The sequence below is a fragment of the Heliangelus exortis genome, chromosome 1, assembly GCF_036169615.1.
Source record: "Heliangelus exortis chromosome 1, bHelExo1.hap1, whole genome shotgun sequence".
Classification (NCBI taxonomy): Eukaryota; Metazoa; Chordata; class Aves; order Apodiformes; family Trochilidae; genus Heliangelus; species Heliangelus exortis.
Window position 1 is genome coordinate 169,507,702 of NC_092422.1, and position 15,021 is coordinate 169,522,722.

The 15,021-nt window shown below is 37.4% G+C and overlaps 1 protein-coding gene across 3 annotated transcripts in view; it reads right to left on the reverse strand.

Annotated features, from left to right (window-relative positions):
• Positions 1 to 15,021, reverse strand: part of NRCAM (neuronal cell adhesion molecule) — a 151,291-nt gene that overhangs the window by 91,778 nt on the left and 44,492 nt on the right. For all 3 annotated transcript variants that reach the window (XM_071733617.1, XM_071733614.1, XM_071733618.1), the window contains exon 2: positions 11,499 to 11,591. The gene's annotated coding sequence lies outside the window, so the exon portion shown is untranslated. The remainder of the gene's footprint in view (positions 1 to 11,498; positions 11,592 to 15,021) is intronic.

Here is a 15,021-nt window from a genome sequence, read left to right on the forward strand (position 1 = left end):
TCTGGAAAATGTATTATGTGCCAGGAAAATCTAACTTCAGGTAACACTGAATGGCAGTTATGCCAAGCACTGGGTGAGTAATCTATTTCTATTTTGTTTGGAAAATAACTGTTTTACAAAAAAACCCTGTTTATACTACAGTACAGGCTGTTAACCATTAATGAATACTTTTTAAATTGTAGAGTCAGAAAAAAACAAGATTTGTAAACACTTGATACTCAGGCCTGATAAGGGTGCTGGAATATGTTATCACAAAGGTCTAACCTTAGCAGCACTATTTAATTTTTAATTAAAGATAAGCTTTTTGCATGAAAAGTCACACTAAAGATATTACTATAATAGCTGAACTATTATTTTTTATATTTTACTTAGGGCCTTCATAGAATTTATTTTCTACTGCTTTTCTCACTTCACTGAGAGGTTTCTCCCATTCAGTGCTTTGCAACATTTCCATCTATATGAGTATGTCATAGCAACACAGCAGCCTGGAAAGCTCAGAAAAAAAATTCATCTACCTTAAATTATGACACTATTGAAAGCTGTATTTCCAAACAAAACCCTAACTGGATTTAATTGTATTTTAATTTTTATTTTGAAGTTCTAATTGTTGCCAAATTCTCACTTAGTCTTGTACCCAGTAATATAATACTTAGGCAATGAGATGGCCTATTAGGGCACAGCTGCCTTAAAAGCTGAGATTCCTTACAGTGTCTGCTTGTGTTTGAGAGTAAAACTAAGCAATGCAACTTCAGCTTGGAAGTCTTTTTTTTTTTTTTTTAACAACCTCCAAGGAGTGTTAAAGAATTAGGTTTTTTACATGGTTTCTATATTTTAACTTCACCTAATATCTCTGAAAAAAAGAAAGAGGTCCTTTGTCCAGAAAAATATAGAGCGCTCCTCCATTAACATCTTTGCCTTGGCCTTTCTTGGCTTCTCAGAATTTCTCTTTGTACCTCTCTCACAATAGTATCCTAACAGAGCACAAAACTCATTTTTTAAGGAGCTATCTGGATCTTTTTCTGGTCACCATGAATGCCCCAATGCCAGAGTCACAGTTTTGCCTACAAAGTTGGAGAGATCTCGTGTCCTAATGGACCAGCCCACAAGTGTCTCTCTGGTAAAAAAGATACAGATTATTTGGGGTGAGAGGGTGGAAGCTTTGGTAAGCTCTTGATCATATCTAATGATGTGAAATCAATGAGATTTGGGAGTATATATCCAAGTATAAAATGGCTCAGAAATGGTCTTATTTCAGGAACAGGACAGGCTAATATCCATGAGAATTATCAAACGTGTACGACATCCAACGACCCAAAGGACACTTTGTAGACCTACAAAAGAAGCACCATTTATGTCTGATAAAGACAGGAAAGAAATGAGAGATAGTAAAAGAGACACAAAAAGAACATTAAAGTCAGGAAGGCCATCTGATCCATTAGTGACTGGGTTTCAATCTTCTGTAAGTACAAAGAAGAGAGAAACTACCTGATAGTCACAGCAATCTTGTGATTCAGAGATTACATCTCAATTTTTCACACACACATACACAGTGAGATGTGCTGTTCACAGCAAAAAGGTTTAATAAATTGCAATTTTTCAGGCATAAACTTCATTAAGAATATGTTTAGAATGTTAGACTCACTGTGAATGGAAAGCAGAACCATATAAATTGCACACATTAATGCATTTTTTATTTATCTGAAATCTACAATTAAATACTATACCAAAATTAATATGCAACTCAGCATGGGTCAAATACACTTGTAAAAATATTCAAAGAAGAATGAGTGTTTCATGTAAAAACAAACAAAAAACCCAACAGATTAATCAGAAAAACCTGGCACCCCCATATTAGAAAAAAGTCTGGTGTCTAATTTTTAATCTTAGTCTTCAATTAATAAACACCTCTGACTTGTTTTCTTTACTATAATTCCTCAGTCAGATTCTTGCATTACCATATGCAGCACCATGGGGCAGCATGAGCAAAAAGCCCCAAGAATGTCTTGGGCCTGGCTTCAAACGAAGGAAAGAAAATGGTCTGCTGCAAATAACACAGACATTAGAGAGACTGTGCAAGGAAAGAGAGAAAGAAGCCCTTGCTAGCAAAAAAAACCAATTAATGAAAATTTGGAAATAGAAAAATGAGCTTTCTACGAGAAGAATAGACCAAGGAAAGGGTTGGGATTTCTAGTCACAGGACACAAATACAAAATAATGTGAGTGTCCCATAAGCCTGCCAGTGAGACAGGCAAAACATCCAACCTTCCATCCACAGACACTATCTGTGTTGCTGAGACTAAATATCTTTTCTTATTGCAAATTGTGTTAAGTGCACAGCAATAGTGCTCCTTCTGAGTACCTTGTTACTCCTAACATCTCTGTAAGCTTCAGATTATCTTCAGTTTACCCAGAAGCAACTGAGGCTCAGAAGACATAAGCAATTCAGACCCTAGTGAATGGACTGGCATTTTTCCCTAGAGACAGCACAACCAAATACTGTTCAGGATTTGAAGACTGTAGCCAAGTAACAATTAAACCTACTTCATGGAGCAATTATTTTTTTTTTCAGCAAGAGGTGACCACCTATCCATTCTGTGCCTCTTCCTGATGTTACTTTATGTTTCTAATATAGGGAAACTATTGACAGAACAATTTTTGGGAAGCAAAGGCAAAGATGAAAGTTACTTACAGGCCACTACTTGCCTGTATTCTTTCTATCTTAAGTAAAGATCTAGACTTGTTAGCCCATTGCGTTCCCAGCTTCTTAGAAGTAAATCCATACATTCCAGATACTTCTTCATGCACTACTGATAGTTAACACTGTTCACAAAACCATCTTATTTCAGAGATGACATTTAGCTCAATCAATAATGCACAAATGGCTGTTGTCTTAAAGCTTTTAGAATATGAATGCCTTGAAACAAATAGTGCAAAATTAAAATAAAGTGTTCCACTGTATCAGTCACTTAAATATTCATATGATTTAGACACACAAGACTCCTATTGCACAAGATTAGAAAAACATTCAGGCAATAAAGGGTTATCTATACTATTCTGCAAAAGGAAATCAGCCTCCAACAAAGGCTGAAGCCTTTCAGATATTAAAATGCATCAAGTCTGCTGCCTTTATTACATCCATTACATTTTATTGATGCATAAATCCATCTAGAAAAATCAATAATGTTATGTCTGTTCACTAAATTTACTAACTGTTCTTTAAATCTGCATCTTCTTTTTTCTTTTAATATAGAGTAATAAAAAACAGTGAATTAAAATACAACTTCCCACCCTTCATGCTGAACTGTTATCCTTTGTCTTTTACATCCATCTGTAATCCATTCCAATGGAATGGAATCACTATGTGATTTTGTAAGCACATCATTTGTGCTTACAAATACAGTATCACAAGTCATACAGTATCATACAGTATCACAAGTTTTACTGAGATCTCCATTATGTCTTTTGTTTCAGCTTCTTGGTTTATTACTACACAGTCCTAAAAATGTGAGCATAAGCTTACAGATTGGCAAACCACTTTTTATAAAAGCCCTCCTATGGGCTTCTTTCCTCTCATTTCTAAGCCCTCCACATGACAGACTCAACGAAAAAAAGATGCATTCTGGGATTTTGTTTCAAAAAGACTTAGTTCTCTTCTGTAGTCTTCTCAGTACTGTTCCTTTTCCCATTCCTCGTGTTAACATGTCCCATAAAATATTTAGGAAAATTACACTTTAAACAAGTAAATATAACACTTCCCAATGGTATCTTAAGATTTCATAAAGTACTGAGTTAGGGTGGTGAAAAAACTTCTGTATGTTCTCAGTACCAATCTCTAAAGTCACAGAGGAAGGGGGGCTGAAGAAAACACAGAGCCAGACTTCTTAAGGTGCACCACAAAAAGCCAACAGGCAGTCACAAGTTACAGCACAGAGAAGTATAATCAGACATAAATAAAAAATGATCCAAGAAGAGTACTTCAGGAGATATTAAGATGCCAAAGGAGGATGCAAACTTTTCACCCTTGGAGATTTTTAAAACTGAATGGGACAAAGCCCTGAATAATCTAATCTGACTCTAAAATTTGCCTTGCTTTGAAGAAGTTGGACTTCCAGGACCACCAGAAGACCTCAAAACCTAAATTATTTCATTATTCTACTAAATGCTCAGACTGAAGAGTCTTAAAAGGTCGAATGATATATATTTGCCATGTCATGTAGTCTGTAAAGTTTCACCTAGGCTTCCACTGAGGCATCTTTATTTTATTGTGGGAAATTTATGAGCAAAACTATATAAACCTCACTGTCTTTCGAGCTTCAGAAGAACCTAAGTCACAACTTAAAATTATATGCACTGACATGAAAAAATCATCTTCAGCTAGGGTTTATAAACTTTGTTGAATATTTCTCAACTTAAGCATTTCATGGAACTGGATCATAGAAACATGGCCTGGTTTGGGTTGGAAGGGACCTTAAAGATCATCCAGTTCCAATCCTCCTGCCATGGGCAAGGACACCTCCCATTAGACCAAAGGCTGCTCAAAGTCCCATCCAGCCTGGCCTTGAACGGGGCATCCACAATTTCCTTGGGCAACCTGTGCCACTGTCTCTCTACCCTCACAGTAAAAAATTCCTTCCAAAACTAAATCTACCCTCTTCCATTCTGAAACCATTACCCCTTGTCCTATATGCCCTTGTGAAAAGTCCCTACCCAGCTTTCTTGTAGGCTTCCTTCAGGCTAGAAGGCTGCCGTAAGGTTTCCCCAGAGCCTTCTCTTCTTCAGATGTCCCAGTATAGGTTGGGGGCTGACCTGCTGGAGAGCAGTGTAGGTGAAAGAGACCTGGGGGTCCTGGTAGACAAGAAGATGACCATGAGCCAGCAATGTGCTTCTTGTGGCCAAGAAGGCCAATGGCATCCTGGGGTGCATTAGAAAGGGTGTGGTTAGTAGGTCAAGAGAGGTTCTCCTCCCCCTCTATTCTGCATTGGTGAGGCCGCACCTGGAGTATTGTGTCCAGTTCTGGGCCCCTCAGTTCAAGAAGGACAGGGAAGTGCTTGAAAGAGTCCAGCGCAGAGCTACTAAGATGATTAAGGGAGTGGAACATCTCCCTTATGAGGAAAGGCTGAGGGAGCTGGGTCTCTTTAGTTTGGAGAAAAGGAGACTGAGAGGTGACCTCATCAATGTTTTCAAATATGTAAGGGGTGAGTGTCAGGGAGATGGAGTTAGGCTTTTCTCCGTGGTGACCAGTGATAGGACAAGGGGTAATGGGTGTAAATTGGAGCATAGGAGGTTCAAGTTGAATATCAGAAAAAATTATTTTACTGTAAGGGTGACAGAGCCCTGGAACAGGCTGCCCAGGGGGGTTGTGGAGTCTCCTTCACTGGAGACATTCAAAACCCGCCTGGACACGTTCCTAGGCGATGTACTCTAGGGGGCCCTGCTCTGGCAGGGGGGGTTGGACTAGATGATCTTTCGAGGTCCCTTCCAACCCCTATGATTCTATGATTCTATGATTCTATGATTCTATGATTCAGGCTGAACACCACCAACTCTCTCAGGCTTCATAAGAGAGGTTCTCCAGCCTTCTGATCATCCTTGTGATCCTCCTCTGGATGTGCTCCAAGAGCTTCATGTCGTTCCTGTGTTATTTTTCCACCCAATTTGTTTTATTCTGCCAGATTTGTAAAAACAGTTTATAGTAACCTTTATAATAACCTTCCTCCATACTTCTCTATAAAGCAAATACATGCACAAGCTGGTGTTAATGTACTAAGTCAGAGAACACCAGATGAAATCCAGCAGTTGTTCTGTAATTAAAGCAGGATCACCTACAGGGAGTACTAACAACCACTGAGAAACTTTCAGGTAATAAACCAGAACAAAGTATTTGTGCTAGAGAATGCCTTATCTTGGCATTTGATTCTAATTTTATCTGATGTGCTCAGAAGATGTTTGATTGTACCAATTTAAAAGTATGCATTTGACTTCACCAGTGGTTCAGATCACTCCTCTTACTGATCCAGACAAAGAGTACTTCCCAAGTTTCCAAGAAACAAACTGAGTGATGAGGTGTTTTCAAACTCAGGAAGGCTTTCTTACTACTGGACCTAACCCAAATATTCAAGAAGAGCATATGGTATGTGTTTTTCTTTCCCAGTTTGTACACTCAACAGTACAATATTTTTAAATAAAACTCTTGAAATAGAAGCACTCCTACAAGCTAGCTTTGAAAAACAGAAAAGGTGCAGTCATGGATGTCTGGAAAGAATGGCTTTGAAACCATTCGGACATACTAATATCACTCAGGCACAAAGAAACTAAAACACAGCAATGTTTTGAATGTTAGGAAACACTTTTTTACAGAGAGGAATGCCCAAGCACTGGAACAGGTTGCCCAGAGAGGCTATGGAGTCTCTCTTTGTAGAGATACTATAAAAAAAAAAAAAAAAAAAAAAAAAAAAAAAAAGCCACCAGGATGATATGTTCTTGACCAACCAGCTCTGGGTGGCCCTGCTTGAGCTGGGGGTTGGCCCAGATGATCTCCAGAAGTCAAGAAGCAACAGTAATAAACTATTTCACCTAAAGCTGCCCACTTTCTACTAGCAACAGTGTATTTAAAAATGGATGCAATAATAGTGAGAATGGGTGCAAAAGCCTTTTTAGAGGAATAGTAATTCTTACTTGATTAAGAGAACTGGAAAAAAACAGCCAAAAGAAATACTGAAATGCACAAGTTGAAGTTTCTGCATCAGGTCACTGACCTCCTGTGCCCCCTTATTTCTACACACTTCCTTGCTCTTTGACAGCACTTACACATCGACTCTTTCTTGTGTTTGCACATTTGAGTGGACATATGGGTAGGCAGATGAGGTAAATTAAAAAACAATTAAAACTGCCTATCAAAAAAAATGTTCCTCTTTAACTAGATCAATTAAGCAACTACGCTGTTAATTTAACTGAGGTATTAACCTAAAATGAGGTGGAATTAACATGTCTTAACATTTGAGGTTGCTGCCTTCTGTGTTTTACAGTGAATCATAGTGAATGGATAAGCAGCAAGGAACAAAAATATGGCACTGAAATATATGCCCAAGACCTTTTACCATGGCTTCTCTCATAGAAAGTTAAAAGGTCAGAAAGCTTTTAAAGACACAGAAAGAAACAGAGCAAAAACGGGCTTAATGTTTCTTTTCCTTTCATTACATCCCCTCCCCTTTGAACATGACACTAAAAAACCCAAAGGTTGTAGAATGTTTGTATGTGGCATCTGTATTCATGATTACCACAGGAACTGACTCAAATTTTCAATAATGCATGAAGCATGGAGGTGATACAAGTTTTCACCAGAAATTCATATGATAATACTTTCCATCAATAATGAGCAAGAGATTATTCCTTTTAAGATGTCCTTTTTTAGCATACTGAAAATATATGTTTCAAAGGAGATAAAAAAATTAATACCTGAAGAAAGTTATTTACTAATTTAGGTTTAACTAATGTATATATGAGGAGATCACAAATTTTAAAGTGAGAAAAAAAGCTGGGCAAAACCTAGTATTTTATATGAACACTACAATTATGCTCAAATAATCAAGAAATCAAATACTGCATTTGGACAAGCTTTAGTAAAGCGAGAGTGGTGGTGAATCCTAAATAAGTTACAACTCTTTCTAGTTAAAACTCTGCTGGGCTGTAAATTAATTTATGAAAAACATCAGTTTACTATCACTAAGTAAAAGCTTTGGGAGGTATTTTTAACATAAATAAATTCACGCTTTTCCACAAAAGACACTAGATCTGTTCTCTTTCTATAGCCTTTCATTTTCCAACCCATTAAAAATGTCTCTGATTTCTAGAGGAAATTCCTGTCACTTGAGAATACTTAGATTTATATTCTTGAATAATAAACCCTCTTCATCCTCTTTGCTGCTGCTAAGAAACTAAGCATTACTGAAATATGCTTCTCTTTTCCAGTTGATTTCTCCTCTCTAGTTCCCTAAACTAGATTATACAACATTCCCGTTAGAATGAGAACATTTTTCATAAAGTTTTTGAAATAATATAAATCTGAAAATTTTCAGTTCTGTTACTCTGATTATTACAAATAATTCCTTCAGTTCCTACCAATTAAAAGTTTCCTTTCTTCAGATTATCTTACAGCTGTTATGACACTGTGTGAAACCTTTTTTTATTTTTCACCTCTGACAGCAGCTCTTTTTATTAAGGTAGGAACATAAGCAGTTGCTGCATAAACAATATTGACAATAGCTATGTTGCTGAATTCACACAGCTTAGAACACTTTCAAACTTGACAACATTTAAATGAGTACTTTTCAGACTTTTTAACATACACCACTGAAAAAGCATGGTTTCAGAAACACACATGCAAGTAAGTCAAGGCAAAACTGGCAATATTGTTTTACAGACGTTGAACTGGGAAGACACTGATTTCATGGAGCAACCCTGCCAGAAGCACCTGCTGGGACTGAGACACTGAGCAGAACAGAGCAGCTAATGGCTGGCTCAGTGAATGACAGGAGAGCAGCAGATGTTGTTTACCTTGATTTTTGCAAGGCTTTTGACACTATCTCCCATAAAATCCCTGTTGAGAAACTGATGAAGTACAGCCTGGACAAACTGACAGTGAAATGGGCTGAAACCTGGCTGAACCCCCCAGCTTAAAGGGTTGTGATCAGCCTGATTCCAGCTGGAGGAAAGTCACTGATGCCCTCAGGGATCAATCCTGGGGCCAGTACCATTTAGTCACTTCATTAATGACCTGGATGATGGGACTGAATGCACCCTCAGCAAGTTTGCTAATAATACAAACTGGGAGGAGTGGCTGATACACCAGCTGGTAGCACTGGCATTCAGAGGAACCTTGAAAAGCTAGCAATAAGCCAACAAGAATCTCATGAAGTTCAACAAAAAGGAATACAAAGTTCTGTATCTGGGGAGGAATAACCCCAGGCATCAACACAGGAGGAGGTATGACCAGCTGGAAAACAGATCTGCAGACAAGCACCTGGTGGATGCCAAGTAAACCATAAGCCAGCAGTGTACCTTTGCAGCACAAAAAGCCCATCACATCTTGGGCTTGGTGAGGAAAAGGAGTTGCCAGCAGGATAAGAGAATTGGTACTTCCCTTCTACTCAGCACTGGTGAGATGTGTCTCAAGTGCTGCATCCACCCCTGGGCTTCCCAGTATATGCAGCACATAAGGATCCTTGTGAAGTCCAGTGAAGGACTGCAAAGATGATTTGGGATTGGAGCATCTGACATATGTGGTGAGATTGAAAGAGCTGGGAATAGCCAGGAGGAGGGAAGGCTCAGCAAGATTTTACCAATGTGTATAAATACCTGATGGGAGCACAGGTAAACAACATTTCTTGGTGGTGGCCCCTGACAGGGCAAGAGGCAATGGGTATAAATTAATATTGATTAAGTTCTGTCTGAATAAAAGAAGGTGCTTTTTTACTGTAAGCACTTGAATCATTTGTCCAAACAGCAAGCTGTTCTAGTTGACCCTCCTTTAAGCAGGGTGGGTGGATATTGGACATGATGATCTCCACACTCTTGCCAAACCCAGGTATTCTGTGGTTCTTTGAGGAAAGCAACTACATCTGAATAATAGGGACTATTGTTTTCTTGCACAGATGAGGCCTTCCATAAGAAAACAGCTTCCTTGTACATCATTTGCTTGTATCTGACTACATTCTGTGAATCTAATTCTATGAAGAAAAACTGGTTTTAGAAAAACTGACTTAGGAAAAGCCTCATTGTGCAGACACAACAAAACAAGTTCTTCTTCTCTCCCATATGTTACCTGATGCCCAAGCCCCTAGGTCTAACCAGTATGAGAACTACCTAACAAAGATTAAGCCACTGTATTTTTTTTCACCAGTCAAATAAATCACTTCATTGTATATTACAATGTCAGTTTGCATCAGCAAACATCCATCACTTCAATAGATTTCTTTCCCTCCTCTCTAGTCAGTATTCAAGCTGCAAAGATAGTTTAACCAAAACAGCCTAATGACAAAGCATCCCTCTCCTTTCCTAAGGCCTGTTCTCTTGCATCAATGTATTGACAGTTTTGCTTTACAACTGCAGGAAAAAACAGAAGAACCAATGGAACATCAAATAGAAAAGCTAGAACATCTCACTCAGAGGGAGCAGGAACCTGTGCACTGACCCAATTAGACATTTAAATACTTGTCACTTTGGAGCTGGCTGGCTGTCACTCACCCAAGTAGCCCCAGGGGACATATTGTATTGGTGGCATTCCCTGACAGGAGGACTGGAGCTAAGCAGGCAATGAGGGCACAGTGCTTGGGTGCCAGGATCCTGGTGAGCAAGAGCAACCAGCAGCAAAGCCAAAGAACCTCTGAGCTTCCTTAACTTGGTTCCCATCCAAAAAGCCTTTCAGAGTCTTCAATGGTTATCTTTTTTTCAGAGCAGTCTAGTTGAAAAACCTTACAGTAACAGTCCTCTTTATCCAAATCTCCATTTAACTCTTCTGTGACTGAAAAAAAAGAACCATTTCAGAAAAGATGCCTGAAAGTTTAAAAAAATAACAATCTTCCTTGCACACCACTGGAATGCAATTCTGGAGTCAAAACACTGCAGTGTCTATCTCCTCCTTTCTGTTTTAAACATATTATTGATGCTTTCAGATGTTGTATCTGGTTGAACATCTAAATGAGGGATAAAGCACTGCAGCTACCCACGCCTATGCACTATGAAAGATAGACAAGGTCTGTTCTAGTGGGCACTACACAATACTGCATTCAAGACCCCCAAAATCAGATTTTTCGTTGAAAAACAATCAGATATGAAAACACAGATGACTATTCAGCAACTACTACTGACTTCAAGTAAGGCTACCTCTGTTCCTATGCTGAAAGATATATGCAGTTCAAATACAAGAGCAGGGAAAGGTTGGAAGAGGACTGTAAAAAAAGAAAAATCAAAGCTTAGTTCAAAACTTCCAAAACAGGCATTTTAAACTTAGGACCTAAACCATGAGAGTGAAGCATTCAGAATGTTCCTATCATGAAATCTGTGATCTATGCTAGAAGAACTTTCTGTACTTTTGACAGAAAATTATCTTGAGTTCCTTCTATTTTTCCAGGCTCGCTTTTTTACTTGTCCCAACACCCATTCTTTCCAGCAAGGACCACCAGAGATAATTAAGCTTATCTTCAAACATGTGAAGCTATGAAAGACTTCTGGCTGCTTTTCTAGTTAGCATATCTGATATGAGCCCTCCAGTTAAAAGTTGAATTCACATTTTCAAAATTATACTCATCACAAACTGTTAGACTCAAGCAAACATAGAAATGCAGTTAAAAGCAGAACACATTATGTGACTACCATAGTAATACTTAATAGAAACTGAATAGAAAGTAGGAACTTAGCATGTAGAAACTTAATGCCAGTAGCTTTTTTTTCCCAGCTAGCAAGGGAAATGAAAATTTGAAGGTGAAAAAAATTCATCTTACCTTTATATAAACAGCTTCAGAGCAAAATGGTCTCTCTCTTTACTTTTCCTTCTTTCTTATCCCTCGTGTGACAGGTCTTTGTTAGTGCCTTGCCTGAAAAAAAATATACAACCTGAAATATTTATAGAGGCAAATGATCACATACACTGTTAAACTACAACAAATACACCAGATGCAGCTGCAATGCTACAATCAAGTCTAGTGGAATCTTATTTTAAGTAGGAACTAATTCATATATGTTGGAAAAAAAATAAGAAGCACTAGGAACCGAAGAAGCTCACTAGGTTTTAAAATTATGTTTTGCATTTAGCTCTCAAGAAAAAATACAGCTGCTCACATCAGATCAGACCAGATCATTCATGTGTTTATCCAGGTTTGCTGTTTCATCACTGAAAACAGTCAGTGCTTCCTAAAGCTTCAGCAAATAAATGGGAAAGCCTAACCACATCTTTCTAATGTTTAGTGATAAGGACCACTGGGTACCTCTAGCTCCTCAGGACAAAAAATTGCAGTGCTCTTTGGGATATAGATGCCCAAATTTCTAAAAAGACATCTGCTGGGAGAGATTACAGCAGCTGACAGCAAGCCTTTACTGCAGGAAAAGCCTTTGGTCACAGGATTTGCCCAGAATGAAAGACAGCTGGGCTTACAATCAATTTGTAAACTGCCTGATCTCCCACTTTCTGGGAGAATATCCTAAATTCTAGTTGAGGGATGGGGCAGACAATCCTCTATCACCACCTAACCCCCAAAAACTGAAAGCACAAAGGAAAGAAAGAAGAAACAACAGGGGAGGTTTTGAGTTCAGCTGATACTTTCTTCATTTATACACAAAAGTTAAAAAAAGTACACACACAAAAGTACATCTTATCTGTAAAAAAAGTAATAGAAGCTCATAATTTATTGGTAACTGAAGATCAGCAGTGTTTTGTAAGGAAAGACAGCAAAATCCCAACTTACAACACTGATATAGTTTAATTTCCCATCAAATTAATAATGTGATTATACAGATTATTTCAGTATACTTTTAAAAGTCTTCTTATTGTTAATTTGGTCTGCCAACTGGCAAAATCCTAGCTCTTGAGTAGAACCCTCCTGTAGCTCTTTCTTCTAGAAATAAACAGCACTTCTCATAAAATGTTCTTTATCATGTTCTTTCAAATCAACTTGTTGCTCTCACTTAACAAGGCACTGGAAAGAAGACACCATCTTTGTACCTTTGACAGTGTGGCATATATAATTTATTTCACCAGGTGAAATTCTCTAAGGTAATTCACTCATTACCTTAATTTTTATTCAGTCACTCAAATACCTTCCTACCTCCCAGCTCTACATTCAACTACAACAATTGCCTGCAAACCAACAGGGCCTTGATGAGAAAAAATCAGCACAGACCCCACATTCAGAAATGCTCCATTCATCCAACTCTTAACTGACCAAAACTCTCAAGTATGATAATGACAACACATATTCTATTATATAAAGGTAATGGTCACATCTATTCAGCCATTCACACTGGTTCAGTCCACCAACTCCCTGTCTCCAACACAGAATTGGAACACATTTTAGGGAATCCTCCAGCCATCCCTGCCTTGCTGTTATTACCAGTAAAGATCAGCTGTAGCTTCAAGGGATATATTTACAAGTTTGGTGTGACCTTAAACCCAAGGATGGCTTTTGTCAGACCTCACATACAGCAGAAAACCATTACTCTGTTGACACAGCAGGTAACCCTTACCAGATTTCCAACACTCTATAAAAGAAGGAAAAAAACCCTCAGCACTCGGTTCCTCTCACTCTTTTGAACTAAACCTGTTTACATAGTAAACCAGATATGTGGTTTGGGACATACTATAAGGAATTACAATTTTCAGTTATTTATTAGGAGAAAAGGAACTGTACTACAGTCAAACTGTTTTCTATTGCTGGGTATAAAATGGTCAGACTATCAGTCTCTTTGGATTAAACTAATGCTGTTCCAAATATAAATATTTGCTACAGTTCTTCTTAACATCTGCGGCTTTAACCTACTTACAGTCCATGATGAGATTTTTTTTGCTGTGATGTTATTTATATTCTCTGATAGTCTCTTAGGAGGAAGCTTAACAAAAGCTCAAAACCTCAAGGAAATCATACTCATGAGGGTTTCTGCAAATCATGTAAAGAACAGCACCCAAACATCCAAAAATCAGCTCAGATGGAATGAAGAAGTAAAAAAGCAGTCTTAAAAGTAAGAAAAAAAAAAGATGTAAAAAAGCAGGTTTAAGTTTGTATTCTTACTCACAATGCTAAGTGCACAAAGAGGATATTCTGAACAGCTTGGTGGCATGATATTTTAGAGTCAAAAGGTAAAGTCCCATATATTTCTTTCTAACCAGGAAACCCCTGTGTCCAAAAATGCAAATTAATAACCAGCTGCCTGGTCTCTAAAGTGAGAGAAGCATTTTTACCTTTAGAGGAAAATAAGTGAGTGAGATAGCATGAATTTAAAAAAAAAAAAAAAAAAAAAAAAATTAAAAAAAAAATTTTAAAATTTTAAAAATCAAGGGCTGGGCAAAAAGATATTTTTTAAAAGTCTACAGATTAGATAAAATGTGGTTTAAAATCTAATGGATGTATTCCGGGTTGTGTAATTTCTGATTTCCTGGGTACGAGTTTGGCTGCTAGCATATTGTGGAAATTTAAAGCATACTCTTTACTTTTCCACACCTGACATTATGCTTAATGTGTACTTATTAATTTCAAAGTTTGTGAAAGAACTGAAATTCACATAGTACTGTTGCTTTAAAAACTTCACTAATAGTGCTGATAGACTTCAGAGCAGTAAAACTTTGAGTGAAAAATACATGTATTTTAATAACTACATTAAAAAATTCAAAATAGAAGAATTCCACTTTTATTTTATAATGTGATTGGCCAAATTGTTTTATATCACATGTATTTGAAATATTCCTTAAAAGTTTAAAATGTTTTAATATTCTTGATGTAACCTTGAAAAGCAATAGAATGAGAAAATAAGCAGCTGTCTTCTAAAATTAACTATATATCTCTATACACCTCCATATATAATTCAGTTTCCTTTTACTTTAAAATGCTGCAGAAAGTTATTAAACATTTTCAGGTGACCTGGAATGTATAGAGTTTATTTAATGTATGTAAAGCACAGTTTAATGCAAACCACTGCAGAGCTCCATTATTCACCCTCATGTCACTTCTTCTTTCAGTGAGGAGGACCCCTCAGAAAAGAAGAAACTACCCTGTTGGCTGATGAGGGCAGTGATCTATCTTCCTGTCATATCTGTCCTTTTTGTTATGGTGCTCAACCCCAGATGATTCTGACAAAATAATTATGGAGAAAAAAAAAGTCCTGGAAATACACCAAAATTAACTGTTTTTTCATTTCTCCTACATACATCCTCATGAAGACATTTCCTAAGGCAAACAGTCCATCATAGATTATATTAATATTCATTGAAAACAATGCCTTAATTTTGCACATATTATAATAATAAAAAGAGAATAT